Source organism: Amblyraja radiata, chromosome 49, assembly GCF_010909765.2.
Source record: "Amblyraja radiata isolate CabotCenter1 chromosome 49, sAmbRad1.1.pri, whole genome shotgun sequence".
Lineage (NCBI taxonomy): Eukaryota > Metazoa > Chordata > Chondrichthyes > Rajiformes > Rajidae > Amblyraja > Amblyraja radiata.
Window position 1 is genome coordinate 2,207,725 of NC_046004.1, and position 15,535 is coordinate 2,223,259.

At 44.1% G+C, this 15,535-nt stretch overlaps 1 long non-coding RNA gene across 1 annotated transcript; it reads right to left on the reverse strand.

Moving 5' to 3' along the window:
* Nucleotides 1-529: 529 nt before the first annotated feature.
* LOC116968986 lies at nucleotides 530-11,362 on the reverse strand. The gene is made up of 3 exons (XR_004410578.1): nucleotides 11,341-11,362; nucleotides 8,624-8,630; nucleotides 530-614 (listed from the first exon to the last, which is right to left on the reverse strand). It is a non-coding gene; the product is annotated as an uncharacterized LOC116968986 (long non-coding RNA).
* Between the last annotated feature and the right edge of the window lie 4,173 nt (nucleotides 11,363-15,535).

Sequence of the window (15,535 nt, forward strand, 5' to 3'; positions counted from 1 at the left end):
GCGAGCAACAGAAGATAACTAAAAAGGCAATACAGGGACAAAAGATGAGGTACGAAGGAAAGCTAGCCAAGAATATAAAGGAGAATAGTAAAAGCTTCTTTAAGTATGTGAAGAGGAAAAAAATTGTTAAGACCAAAGTTGCACTCTTGAAGACTGAAAAAGGTGAATTTATTATGGGGAACAAGGAAACGGCAGATGAGTTGATTTCGATTGTGTTGTCTTAGTGGGTGATTTTAATATTCACATAGATAATGCAGAGGATGGAGGTACAAAAGAGCTGAACATTTTGGACAACTTTGGACTTAATCAGCACATAACAGAGCCAACTCACAATAGGGGGCATATATTGGATCTGATTATTTCCAAGGGTCTCGACATTTCTGATGTTATGGTGACTGATGTTGTTCTTTCCGATCACCACTGTGTATTTTTTAAAACGACCATCACTGCTAGCAGTATCAGAAAAGAACCAGAGGTGATCGAAAGGCGCTGTATCAATGAAAACACCGGCGCATTGTTTGCTCAGGCCTATAGACCACCAGCAACTCTGCCCTCGGCCTCTGTCGATGACCTTGTGGATGGTTTTAGCTCCAATGTTATGACTCTTATGGATGCTATTGCACCACTAAAGACCAAGGTTTTATCTGGAAGGAAAAAGTCACCATGGAGAAATGCCACAGCAGTAAGATCCCAAAGAACAAAGTGTAGACAGGCCGAACGTAGGTGGCGAAAAACCAAACTACAGGTCCACTACGACATCTACAAAGACAACCTCCGTATCTATAATCAGGAATTGAAAGGGGCAAGGCAGTCCTTTTTCTCAGAGGTTATCAACAAAAATAATAATTCCCGCACCCTGTTTGCCATTGTCGATAGACTGACAAACCCCTCATCATCAGTCCCTCCTGAGCTCCTGTCCAGCAAGTCGTGCAATGACTTTGCAGATTTCTTCACCGATAAAATTCTGAAGATAAGACAAACAATGTCTAGCTCCACCTCAGGGAACATGGCTTTGTCACCTATGCCTCCAGATTCACTAATAAATCTACAACATTTTAAACTTTTAGATTGTGCATCTCTGACTGAAACTGTTCAACAGCTAAAGTCCACTACCTGCTGTCTTGATCTGCTGCCCACAAGCTTCTTTAAAAATATTTTTAACAGTGTTGCACCAGAAGTACTGAACATAGTAAACACTTCCCTTCAATCGGGGCATTTTCCCCAAGCCTTAAAAACAGCAGTGATCAAGCCCCTATTGAAGAAGCCTAATTTGGATGCCTCAGCTATGAGCAACTACAGGCCCATATCTAATTTAGCATTTTTGGCAAAGATTATTGAAAGGGTAGTCTACCAACAAATTTACTGCTTTATGACCCAAAACAATATTTTTAATGTTTTCCAGTCGGGATTTCGGCCACATCACAGCACCGAGACTGCACTCACTAAGGTCCTAAACGACATACATCTAAACAGTGATGCATCAAAAGCTTCAGTTTTGGTACTGCTAGATCTCAGTGCTGCTTTTGATACGGTAGACCACAACATACTGCTTGACAGACTGGAGAAGTGGGTGGGACTCTCTGGTTCTGTGCTGGACTGGTTCAAATCTTACTTGAAAGATCGGGATTATTTTGTTTCCCTTGGTAATTTTGAATCAGAACGTACAAAACTCACATGCGGGGTTCCTCAGGGCTCCATTCTTGGACCCATTTTGTTCAACATTTATATGCTCCCCCTAGCTCAGATCATAGAGCATTTTAACATATCCTACCACACTTATGCCGATGACACACAACTATATATCGCAGTGTCACCACATGACCATAGTCCCCTACACTCACTGAGCCAGTGTGTCAAACATATCAATGAGTGGATGAACCAGAACTTCCTCCAGCTCAATGCAAATAAGACAGAAATTATTGTCTTTGGTCCCAAAAAATCAAGGCTAGAGGTGAGTGCTCAACTCGACTCAATTGCACTGAAAACCACAGACAAAGCCAGAAATCTTGGTGTAGTTATGGACTCGGATTTGAATTTTAACAGCCATATAAAGACCATTACCAGATCTGCCTATTACCATCTAAAAAATATAGCAAGAATCAAGGGATTTCTGTCCAAAGACGACACTGAAAAACTTGTTCATGCATATATTTTTAGTAGGTTAGATTATTGTAATGGCATCTTTACAGGTCTCAATAAAAAATCAATTAAACAACTGCAGCTTATCCAAAATGCCGCTGCCAGAGTCTTGACCAACACCAAGAAAATGGACCACATTACAACTGTCCTTAAATCTTTGCACTGGCTCCCTGTGTGTAAGAGGATAGATTTTAAAATTCTGTTACTGACCTACAAGGCACTGAATGGTCTTGGTCCAAAATACATCTCTGACCTACTTGTTGTATATGAGGCGCCTAGACTCCTCAGGTCTTCAGGGACAGGTTTACTCTGTGTTCCCAGGGTCAGAACTAAAAAGGCTGAAGCAGCATTCGGTTTTTATGCTCCACACCTGTGGAACAAGCTCCCTGAACACCTGAGGTGTGCACAAACTGTAAGCGCATTTAAATCAGGCCTAAAAACACTTTTCCATAACCCGACATGCAGGTAATCTTAACCGTCTAATTTTAACCCTTTTATGTGCTTTTTAAAATCGTTTTATTGTTTCATTGACGTTGTTTTATTAATCATACATTTGTCGTATTGCTTATTTTGCAATTTTTAATTATTGACTATTTTATTTTTTCTTTCCTGTAAAGCACCTTGAATTGCAGTTTGCACGAATGGTGCTATACAAATAAATTTGCCTTGCCTTGCCTTGCCTTGCCTTGAACAGGTACTTCGGATCCGTCTTAACTGAGGAGGTCACAAACAATCTTCATGATGTACTAGTGGCCAGAGGATTTGGGGTGACGGAGGAACTGAATGGAAATCCACATTAGGCAGGAAATGGTGTTGGGTGTACTGATGGGACTGAAGGTTGATAAATCCCCAGGGCCTGGTGGTCTGCATCCCAGGGTACTTAAGGATGTGGCGCTAGAAATCGTGGATGCATTGGTGATCATTTTCCAATGTTCAGTAGATTCAGGATCAGTTCCTGTGGATTGGTGGGTAGCTAATGTTATCCCACTTTTTAAGAAATGCGGGAGAGAAAACAGGGAATTATAAAGAATTATAAAATAATTTTTAAGAAGGGAGGGAGAGAGAAAACGGGGAATTACAGACCAGTTAGTCTAACATTGGTAGTGGGGAAACTGCTAGAGTCAGTTATTAAAGATGGGATAGCAGCACATTTGGAAAGTAGTGAAATTATTGGACAAAGTCAGCATGGATTTATGAAAGGTAAATCATGTCTGACGAATCTTATAGAATTTTTCGTGGATGTAACTAGTAGAGTGGATAAGGGAGAACCAGTGGATGTGTTATATCGGGACTTTCAGAAAGATTTCAACAAGGTACCACATAAGAGATCAGTATACAAACGTAAGGCACACGGTATTGGGGGTTCAGTATTGATGTGGATAGAGAACTGGCTGGCAGACAGGAAGCAAAGAGTAGGTGTAAACGGGTCCTTTTCAGAATGGCAGGCAGTGACTAGTGGGGTACCGCAAGGCTCAGTGCTGGGACCACAGCTATTTACAATATATATTAATGATTTGGACGAGGGAATCGAATGCAACATCTCCAGGTTTGCTGATGACTTGAAGCTGGGGGGCAGTGTTAACTGTGAGGAGGATGCTAGGAGGCTGCAAGGTGACTTGGATAGGTTGGGTGAGTGGGCAAATGCATGGCAGATGCAGTATAATGTGAAAAATATGTGAGGTTATCCACTTTGGTGGCAAAAACAGGAAAGTAGACTATTATCTGAATGGTGGCCGCTAAGGAAAAGGGGAGATGAACCGAGACCTGGGTGTCATGGTACACCAGTCATTGAAAGTAGACATGCAGGTGCAGCAGGCAGTGAAGAAAGTGAATGGTATGTTAGCATTCATAGCAAAAGGATTTGAGTATAGGAGCAGGGATGTTCTGCTGCAGTTGTACAGGGTCTTGGTGAGACCACACCTGGAGTAATGCGTACAGTTTTGGTCTCCTAATCTGAGGAAAGACATTCTTGCCATAGAGGGAGTACAGAGAAGGTTCACCAGACTGATTCCTGGGATGTCAGGACTTTCATATGAAGAAAGACTGGATAGACTCGGCTTGTACTCGCTAGAATTTAGAAGATTGAGGGGGGATCTTATGGAAACTTACAAAATTCTTAAGGGGTTGGACAGGCTAGATGTAGGAAGATTGCTCCCGATGTTGGGGAAGTCCAGAAGAAGGGGTCACAGTTTAAGGATAAGTGGGAAATCTTTTAGGACCAAGATGAGAAAAACATTTTTCACACAGAGAGTGGTGAATCTCTGGAATTCTCTGCCACAGATGGTAGTTGAGGCCAGTTCATTGGCTATATTTAAGAGGGAGTTAGATGTGACCCTTGTGGCTAAAGGGGCAGGTAGAGGATACTGAGTTGGATGATCAGCCATGATCATATTGAATGGCGGTGCAGGCTCAAAGGGTCGAATGGCCTACTCCTGCACCTATTTTCCATGTTTCTATGTTTCTATAGACCAGTTAGCCTGACATTGGTGGTGGGAAAGATGCTGGAGTCAATTATGAAAGCTGAAATAGCGGCATATTTGGATAGAAGTAACAGGATCGGTTCAAGTCAGCATGGATTTACGAAGGGGAAATCATGCTTGACATCTTCTGGAATTTTTTGAGGATGTAACTAGGAAAATGGACAAGGGTTCCCGGAGGTTGCAGGTGGTTGCCAGAAGTTGCAGGTAGTGGAAGCAGGTAGGGAGACTGACAAAAACCTCCGGGAACCGCACGGAAACCTTGGGTGGGGCACTAAGTCTCCAGAGGTTTCCATTCAGGTTTCCTAAGTGGGACAGGGGCATAACATTAGCAAATGTGCAGATGACACAAAGCTGGGTGGCAGTGTGAACTGTGAGGATGATGCTATGAGAATGCAGGGTGACTTGGACAGGTTGGGGGAAGGGGAAGCTGCATGGCAGATGAAATTTAATGTGGATAAATGTGAGGTTATCCACTTTGGTATAAAAAAAGAAAAGCAGATTGCTATCTAAAGGTGTCAAGTTGGGAAAAGGGGAAGTACAAAGGAATCTGGGGGTCCTTGTTCATCAGTCTATGAAAGTAAGCATGCTGGTACAGCAGGCAGTGAAGAAAGCGAATGGCATGTTGGCCTTCAAATCAAGCGTAGTTTTTCTGCCTCAGCGGGCGGTGGAGGCCGGTTCTCTGGATACTTTCAAGAGAGAGCTAGATAGGGCTCTTAAAGATAGTGGAGTCAGGGGATATGGGAAGAAGGCAGGAATGGCCTACTCCTGCACCTATTGTCTATTGTCTGTTGTGTAGGGACAGGTGTTGCATCTCCTGTGGTTGCAGGGGAAATTGTGTGATGCACTTGCTTATATTGATTGATTGATTGATTGATTGATTGATTGATTGATTGATTGATTGATTGATTGATTGATTGATTGATTGATTGATTGATTGATTGATTGATTGATTGATTGATTGATTGATTGATTGATTGATTGATTGATTACTTTATTAATCCCCTTATTCAGGGGAAATGCTGATGTCCTTGCAGCACACTAATAAAAATACAACACAGTATTCATAAAGAAATTCAACACCAAAACATCCCCCCACAGTGATTCCCACTGTGGGGGAAGGCACAAAGTCCAGTCCCCATCCTCTTGTCCACCCATAGTCGGGCCTATTGAGGCCTCCACAGTCGCTGCCACGGCGCCCGATGTTCTCGCCGGGTGATGGTACTCTGGCGTCGGGAGAACCCCCAGCGGCTTGGGGTGCCAGGTACGGCCGCCTTCCCACCGGTGCCTGCGGCTTCCAAGTCAACAGACCACGCCAGACGGAGCTCCCCACACTGGTGATCTCGGCGAGATGTAAGTTCAACGTCGCAGCTGGCCGCTCCGCAGAACCGCGGCTCCACGATGTTTTCCTCGGCGGTACCAAGCATACTGGAGTCCCAGCGCGGCGACCCAGGAAAGGCATCGCCCGCTCCGCAATAGCGCTCCAGCGCTGCAGTGCCGCCAAAGCCGATGTTCTGCGCCGCCGCCGCCAACGCCGACGTTCTGCGCCGCCGCCAACGCCGATGTTCTGGCCAGGTCCCCTCAGGGAAACGTCGCTCCAGGACCCGCTGGTAGGCCGTGAGGACAGGTCGAAGACGCTGCTCGGAGGAAGGCAACCCCTCCGACCAGGTAGGGACTTAGAAAAGCAGTTTCCCCCTTCCCCCCCACCACCCCCCACACATAAAAGATTTAGACCCCCTGACTGTACACTTAACGAACTAAAAATAATAAAAAAGAAGGGAGAAAAACGGACAGCCAAGAGTTATGCTCAAGACAGGGTCTTGTGCTGTAAGCCAAGGTTCAGTGAATATCCCCAAGTAGTTACACTCAAGTTTCTGTGTAAGTGACAGATGTTTTTAAGAAGACAAGACTTCCAAGAGTAGCATGCAGCCGTTTGTGAATAATACAGGATTAATCCTAGTTCAGAATTGTAGTTTTCCACTTATACCACGTTGAATAATGCAGGCTTATTTTAAAATCTAGGTGGGTGAGACATTTAGACAAGTAAAATACCTTCTGGATGTTGGTCAAGTGCCAAGTAGAAACTGAGCTCTCTGCTCGAACTGAAGCAGTAATGTCTGCATCAAATCTTTTGGCATGTATGAGGTAAACATTCAAACCACATACAAAATGTGTAGGAAGGAACTGCAGATGCTGGTTTCCACCAGAGATAGACACAAAGTTCTGGAGTAACTGAGCGGGACAGGCAGCATCTCTGGAGAGAAGGAATGAATGAGTTTTCGGGTCGAGACACTTTATGGGTTTGGTGGCCTCAGTAGACTACTCCATTTAGTTTGTGCAAATCGGGCCATTCGGCCCCACTGACCTGTGCCTCCTATCCTACTTGCCAAGGTTAATGGTGGCAGGACGAGTGAATGATTAGTTTTCCTTCCTAGGGTTCCTTTTACCAATCTGTTACAAGAACAACTGCGTCTTGCATTTATATATGCCTGAAGTAACCGAACTCCGCAATTGTATCTACAATGTTGTACTCTTTCTTCTTCCTACCGTGTCTAATTGATGTGCAACTATTTGGGCAGAATGGTGGCGCAGCGGTAGAGTTGCTGCCTTACAGCATCAGAGACCCGGGGTCATTCCTGACCGGGGATGCTGCCTGTACCTTCTCCCTGTGACAGTGTGGGTTTTCTCTGGGTGCCCCGGAAAGGAATGGAGGGTTATGGTCTGAGCGCAGGTATATGGGACTAGGGGAGACTATGTGTTCGGCACGGACTAGAGGGGTCGAGATGGCCTGTTTCCGTGCTGTAATTGTTATATGGTTTCCTCCCGCACTCCACAGACCTACAGGTTTTCTAGGTTAATTGGCTTCAGAAAATGTGTAAATTGTCCCTAGTGTACAGGGTGGTGCTAGCGTACGGGGTGATCGTGTGTCGGTGCGGTCTTGGTAGGCCGAAGGGCCTGTTTCTACGCTATATCTCAAAAGTCCAAATCATCTTGTCTTAACTCATCTCATTCCCTTCCCCACCAAACCCTTTGTTAAAGTTAAAGATTGATAACCTGAGGTATAGAACATAGAACAGTACAACACAGGAACAGGCCCTTCGGCCCACAATGCCTGTGCTAAACATGACACCACTGCCAACCCTTATCTGCCTGCACATTATCATTATCCCTCCATTCCCTGCCTATCCAACAACCTGTTAAATGCCACTGTTGTATCTGCCTCCACAACCACTGACAACACACTCAAGGTGCACTCTAACCTCTAATAACATGCACCACACATCTTTAAACTTTGCCCCACTCTCGTTAAAGCTATGCCCTCTAGTATTCTATCTCTGTCCTGGGGAAAAGGGGCGGGCACGGTGGTGCAGCGGTAGAGTTCCTGGCTTACACTGCTTGCAGTGCCAGAGACCCGGGTTCGATCCTGACTACGGGTGCTGTCAGTACAGATTTGTACATTTCCCCATTGACCCGCGTGGGTTTTTTTCCGGAGATCTTCAGTTTCCTCCCACAATCCAAAGGCATGCAGGTTTGTGGGTTAATTAGCTTGGTATAAACGTAAATTGTCCCTAGTGTGTGCGGGGTAGTTTAATGCACGGGTATCGCTGGTTGACATGGACTCGGTGGGCTGAAGGGCCTGATTCTGTGCTGTATCTCTAAACTGAAAAAGGTTCTGACTGTCTGGTTAAAGATATGAGCACACTGGTTCACTGGGCTCACTGGTCTGAGTGCTATAGAAAGAATCTTGCACTTTGCTGACTTTCACAAGCAATGTTAAACTGAGACCAATGAGGTAACGGCAATAGTTTACTTTAGAAAGATGTCGTGAAAACAGGCCCTTCCGCCCACCGAGTCCACGCCAACCAACGATCACCCGTACACTAGTCCTATATCCTTCACACTAGGGGCAATTTACAGACGTCAATTAACCTACAAACTGACCCATCTCTGGAATGTGGGAGGAAACAGAGCACCTGAAGGAAACCCACGCGGGTCACGGGGAGAACGTACAAACTACAAGCACGCGTAGTCAGGATCGAACTCGGGTCTCTGGCACTATAAGGCAGCAACTCTTAGTCTATCACTGCGCCACCATGCCGATCAATTCACTTGATGCTAAGGATGTTGTATGTTAGCCCTCTGCAAACTTTAAAACTCAATGAGATGTTCCTTCTCCATTTGGCACATCAAGACCTCTTCGTCATTCACTCATATCTGGATTGGCATGGCTTAGAACATCAGAACAACCCTCTGCCACTGCCACTGATTCCTCAGCGAGCGCGAAGGGAAAAAGCACTCCAGTAATCCCTCTGTGTGCTTTATATCTGTCTGTTACGGTGTTCAGATTTGTCAAATATTGAATTGCATTCCAACAGTGGAGTCTTTAGGTTACATAGAAACATAGAAACATAGAAAGTAGGTGCGAGAGTAGACCACCAGGTCCGTCGAGCCCGCACCGCCATTCGCTCATGGCTGAACACTAAACAGACACACTTACCCACAAACAGTAGACACAAGACACAGAACACAAGACACTACCCTCACCTTTATACCGCTATCACCCCTCTCCACCCCAAGAACCTCGTGATCTCCTGGGGGAGGCAAAAAAACGGATAAAAACCCAGGTCCAATTCGGGAAAAAAATCCGGGAAATTCCTCTCCGACCCCAATCCAGGCGATCGACACTTGTCCAGGAGATCACTCAGGTCTTACTATACTAACCATACCTAGGTCCATATCCCTGCCCTCTCCCCGTAGCCCCTTATCCCCTTCGCAGCTAAAAAACCATCTATTTTAGTCTTAAATATATTTAAAGTTTCTGCTTCCACTGCTCCCTGGGGCAGTGAATTCCATAAATTAACCACCCTCTGGGTGAAGAAGTTCTTCCTCATCTCAGTTTTAAAAGAGCCCCCCCTTATTCTGCAACTATGTCCCCTAGTTCTAGTTTCCCCGATCATTGTAAACATCCTCGGTGCATCCACCCGATCAAGGCCCCTCACGATCTTATATGTTTCAATGAGATCGCCTCTCATTCTTCTAAACTCCAAAGAGTAGAGTTCCAGCCTACTTAACCTTTCCTCATATGTCAATCCCCTCATTGCAGGAATTGTAAACCTTCGCTGCACTGCCTCCAGGGCTAGTACATCCTTTCTTAAGTATGCACCCCAGAACTGTACACAGTATTCCAAATGTGGTCTCACTAATACTGTGTACAGCTGCAGCAAGACCTCCGTGTTTTTATACTCAATCCCCCTAGCAATAAAGGCCAAAACTCCATTGGCCTTCCTGATTGCTTGCTGCACCTGCATACTAACTTCTAGTGATTCATGTACTAATACCCCTAGATCCCTTTGCGTTGCATTACAACGCAGCTCCTCCTCATTTAGAAAATAACTTGCCCTATCATTTTTTTTCCCAAAGTGAATGACTTCACATTTATTAGTATTAAATTTCATCTGCCAAGTTGTTGCCCACTCACCTAGCTTATCTATATCCTTTTGCAGACTCTTCCTATCCTCCTCATCCCCTACTTTTCCTCCCATTTTTGTATCGTCCGCAAATTTTGATATATTACACTTGGTTCCCTCCTCCAAATCATTTATATAAATTGTGAACAACTGGGGTCCCAGCACCGACCCTTGCGGAACCCCGCTAGTTACCGGTTGCCATCCCGAGTATGAACCATTTATCCCCACTCTCTGCTTCCTATTTGTTAGCCAATCCTCTACCCATGCTAATATATTACCCCCAATCCCATAATTTTTTATTTTGAGCAATAGTCTCTTATGTGGCACCTTGTCAAAAGCCTTTTGGAAGTCCAAGTATACCACATCCACCGGTTCCCCTTTATCCACCCGGGTTGTTACTTCCTCAAAGAATTCGAGCAGATTCGTTAAACAGGACTTCCCCTTCACAAGGTTTATAGAGTTAAGTGTGAAACTGAAAAAGCAGAGGTATTTTTGTGCCAGGAACAAACTACACACGCTTTGACTATAGACAACTCTCATTTGGTAAATGTCAAAAATATTCAGCTGCTTTTTAAGTATTTTCCCCAACAAGGTACGATGGTGCAGCGGTAGAGTTGCTGCCTCACAGCGCCGGTGACCCGGGTGCTGTCTGTACATAGTTTGTACGTTCTCCCCATTTTCTGGGTTTTCTACGGGTGCTCCGGTCTCCTCCCACACTCCAAAGACGTGCAGGTTTGTAGGTTAATTGGCTTTGGTAAAAAGTCCCCAGTGTGTAGGATAGTGCGTGTATACAGGTGAATGCTGGTCGGCGTGGACTCGGTGGGCCAAAGGGCCCGTTGCCACACTGTATTTCAAAACAAAAACACTTGAGATTTAATATCGTTTGCCTTTTATTTCTTGACAGATCTAAGTATGATTAAGCCAACCCCTTGTCCCCTGTGTTGATCAAATGAAGGGGGGGTAATTGCCTTAGACCCTCCCCCACCTGCCCTTCACTTCTGGAGTAATATAATCAAGCTTGTAACTTTTGGAAACATCTTCCTTTAGTTTAGTTTTTACAAGTGGAGTTTAATTCAATGCAGATTTAATTTTCTCCTGTGAAGCATTATCTTGTCCATCACTCGGGTTTCATCAACGTATCTAATTTCTTGAACTGTCAACAGTTTCATGTTGACAACAAAAAATTGGAGAGCTTGTGTGCATTGGCAATGTAGCTTTTTCATATAAGCAAGACACCAGCCAGACCATGAAGGAACAGAGTGCTGGAGTAACTCAGCGGGACTCTTCTTCAGGACCAGACATTAACGTGTGCTGGTCTCACCATGACGTAGAAACATAGAAAATAGGTGCAAGAGTAGGCCATTCAGCCCATCGAGCCAGCACCGCCTTTCGATATGATCATCCAAAATAAAAACCCCATTCCTGCTATCTCCCCATATCCCTTAATTCCGTTAGCCCTAAGAGCCACATCCAACTCTCTCTTGAAAACATCCAGTGAATTGGCCTCCACTGTCTTCTGTGGCAGAGAATTCCACAGATTTTCCACATTAAAAAGTTATCCCTCATCTCAGTCCTAAATGGCCTAACCCGTTATTCTTAAACTGTGACCCCTGGTTCGGGTCTCCCCCAACATCGGGAACATTGTTCCTGCATCTAGCCTGTTCAATCCTTTAAGAATTTTATATGTTTCTATAAGATCCCCTCTCATTCTTCTCAATTCCAGCAAATTCAAGCCCAGTCGACACATTCTTTCATCATTTGTCAGTCCCGCCATCACGGGAATTAACCTGGTGAACCTACGCTGCACTCCCTCAATAGCAAGAATGTCCTTCCTCAAATTAGGATAGGTACAGAAGTGTGAAAATGCACACCTCCAGATTCAGGGATAGTTTCTTCCCAGCTGTTATCAGGCAACTGAATCATCCTACCACAACCAGAGAGCAGTGCTGAACTACTATCTACCTCATTGGTGACCCTCGGACTTTCCTTGATCGGACTTTGCTGACTTTATCTTGCACTAAACGTTATTCCCTTACATAGTAACATAAAAACATAGAAACTAGGTGCAGGAGGAGGCCATTCGGCCCTTCGAGCCAGCACCGCCATTCATTGTGATCATGGCTGATCGTCCCCAATCCATAACCCGTGCCTGCCTTATCGCCATATCCCTGGACTCCACAAGCCATATCTAACTCTCTCTTAAATCCATCCAGTGACTTGGCCTCCACTGCCCTGTGTGGCAGGGAATTCCATAAATTCACAACTCTCTGGGTGAAACAGTTGTTTCTCACCTCAGTCTTAAATGACTTCCCCTTTATTCTAAGACTGTGGCCCTTGGTTCTGGACTCGCCCAACTTTGGGAACATTTTTCCTGCATCTAGTTTGTCCCGTCCTTTCATAATTTATATGTTTCTATAAGATCCCCCTCATCCTTCTAAACTCTAGTGAAAACAATCCTAGTCTTTTCAATCTTTCCTCAAATGACAGTCCCGTCATATAACCATATAACCATATAACCATATAACAATTACAGCACGGAAACAGGCCATCTCGGCCCTACAAGTCCGTGCCGAACACTTTTTTCTCCTAGTCCCACCTGCCTGCACTCATACCGTAACCCTCCATTCCCTTCTCATCCATATGCCTATCCAATTTATTTTAAAATGATACCAACGAACCTGCCGCCACCACTTCCACTGGAAGCTCATTCCACACCGCTACCACTCTCTGAGTAAAGAAGTTCCCCCTCATGTTACCCCTAAACTTCTGTCCCTTAATTCTGAAGTCATGTCCTCTTGTTTGAATCTTCCCTATTCTCAAAGGGAAAAGCTTGATCACATCAACTCTGTCTATCCCTCTCATCATTTTAAAGACCTCTATCAAGTCCCCCCTTAACCTTCTGCGCTCCAGAGAATAATGACCTAACTTATTCAACCTATCTCTGTAACTTAGTTGTTGAAACCCAGGCAACATTCTAGTAAATCTCCTCTGTACTCTCTCTATTTTGTTGACATCCTTCCTATAATTGGGCGACCAAAATTGTACACCATACTACAGATTTGGTCTCACCAATGCCTTGTACAATTTTAACATTACATCCCAACTTCTATACTCAATGCTCTAATTTATAAAGGCTAGCATACCAAAAGCTTTCTTTACCACCCTATCTATATGAGATTCCACCTTCAAGGAACTATGCACGGTTATTCCCAGATCCCTCTGTTCAACTGTATTCTTCAATTCCCTACCATTTATCACGTACGTCCTATTTTGATTTGTCCTGCCAAGGTGTAACACCTCACATTTATCAGCATTAAACTCCATCTGCCATCTTTCAGCCCATTTTTCCAAATGGCCTAAATCACTCTGTAGACTTAGGAAATCCTCTTCATTATCCACAACACCCCCTATCTTGGTATCATCTGCATACTTACTAATCCAATTTACCACCCCTTCATCCAGATCATTGATGTACATGACAAACAACAAAGGACCCAACACAGATCCCTGAGGCACCCCACTAGTCACCTGCCTCCAACCCGACAAACAGCCATCCACCATTACCCTCTGGCTTCTCCCATTCAGCCACTGCTGAATCCATCTTGCTATTCCTGCATTTATACCCAACAGTTTAACCTTCTTAACCAACCTTCCATGAGGAACCTTGTCAAAGGCCTTACTAAAGTCCATATAGACAACATCCACTGCTTTACCCTCGTCAATTTCCCTAGTAACCTCTTCAAAAAATTCAAGAAGATTAGTCAAACATGACCTTCCAGGCACAAATCCATGTTGACTGTTCCTAATCAGACCCTGTTTATCCAGATGCTTATATATATTATCTCTAAGTATCTTTTCCATTAATTTTCCCACCACTGAAGTCAAACTAACAGGTCTATAATTGCTAGGTTTACTCTTAGAACCCTTTTTAAACAATGGAACAACATGCGCAGTACGCCAATCCTCAGGGACTATTCCCGTTTCTAATGACATTTGAAATATTTCTGTCATAGCCCCGGCTATTTCTACACTAACTTCCCTCAATGTCCTAGGGAATATCCTGTCAGGACCTGGAGACTTATCCACTTTTATATTTTTCAAAAGTGTCAGTACTTCTTTTACTTTGATACTCATAGTATCCATAACTACTCTACTTGTTTCCCTTACCTCACATAATTCAATATCCTTCTCCTTGGTGAATACCGAAGAAAAGAAATTGTTCAATATCTCCCCCATCTCTTTTGGCTCTGCAGATAGCTGCCCACTCTGTTTCTCCAATGGACCAATTTTATCCCTCGTTATCCTTTTGCTATTAATATAGCTGTAGAAACCCTTTGGATTTACTTTCACTTTACTTGCCAAAGCAACCTCATATCTTCTTTTAGCTTTTCTAATTTCTTTCTTAAGATTCTTTTTACATTCCTTATACTCCACAAGCACCTCATTTACTTAATGTTGCCTATAATTATTGTAGATCTCCCTCTTTTTCCGAACAAGATGTCCAATTTCCCTTGAAAACCAGGGCTCTTCCCAATTTTTACGGTTTCCTTTCAACCGAACAGGAACATAAAGGTGCTGTACTCTTAAAATTTCCCCTTTAAATGTCCACCATTTCTCTTCTACATCTTTCCCATAAAACAAAATGTCCCAGTCCACTCCTTTTAAATCATCTCGCATCTCATCAAAGTTAGCCTTTCTCCAATCAAAAATCTCAACCCTAGGTCCAGGTCTGACCTTCTCCATAATTATATTGAAACTAATGGTATTGTGATCACTGGACCCGAAGTGCTCCCCAACGCATACCTCCGCCACCTGTCCCGTCTCATTTCCTAACAGGAGGTCCAGCACTGCCCCTCCTCTAGTAGGTACCTGTATGTATTGCTGCAAAAAACTATCCTGCACACATTTTACAAACTCCAAACCATCCAGCCCATTTACGGAATGTGTTTCCCAGTCTATGTGTGGAAAGTTGAAATCTCCCACAATCACTACCTTGTGCTTACTACTAATATTTGCTATCGCCTTACATATTTGCTCTTCTAATTCTCGTTCCCCATTTGGCTGTCTATAATACACCCCTATAAGTGTTGCTACACCTTTCCCACTTCTCAGTTCCGCCCAAATAGCCTCCCTAGATGAGCCCTCCAATCTATCCTGCCAAAGCACTGCTGTAATATCTTCCCTGACTAGCAAAGCAACACCTCCACCTCTTGCCCCTCCAATTCTATCACACCTGAAGCAACGAAATCCTGGAATATTTAGTTTCCAATCACAGTCCTTCTGCAACCATGTTTCACTGATCGCCACAACATCATACTTCCAGGTGTCTATCCAGACTCTAAGCTCATCCACCTTTCTTACAATGCTCCTAGCATTAAAATATGCACATTTAAGAAACCCCCCGTCTCTTCTTCTCTGTTTATTTCCTTTTTTTTCTTTCTCCTCTTGTGT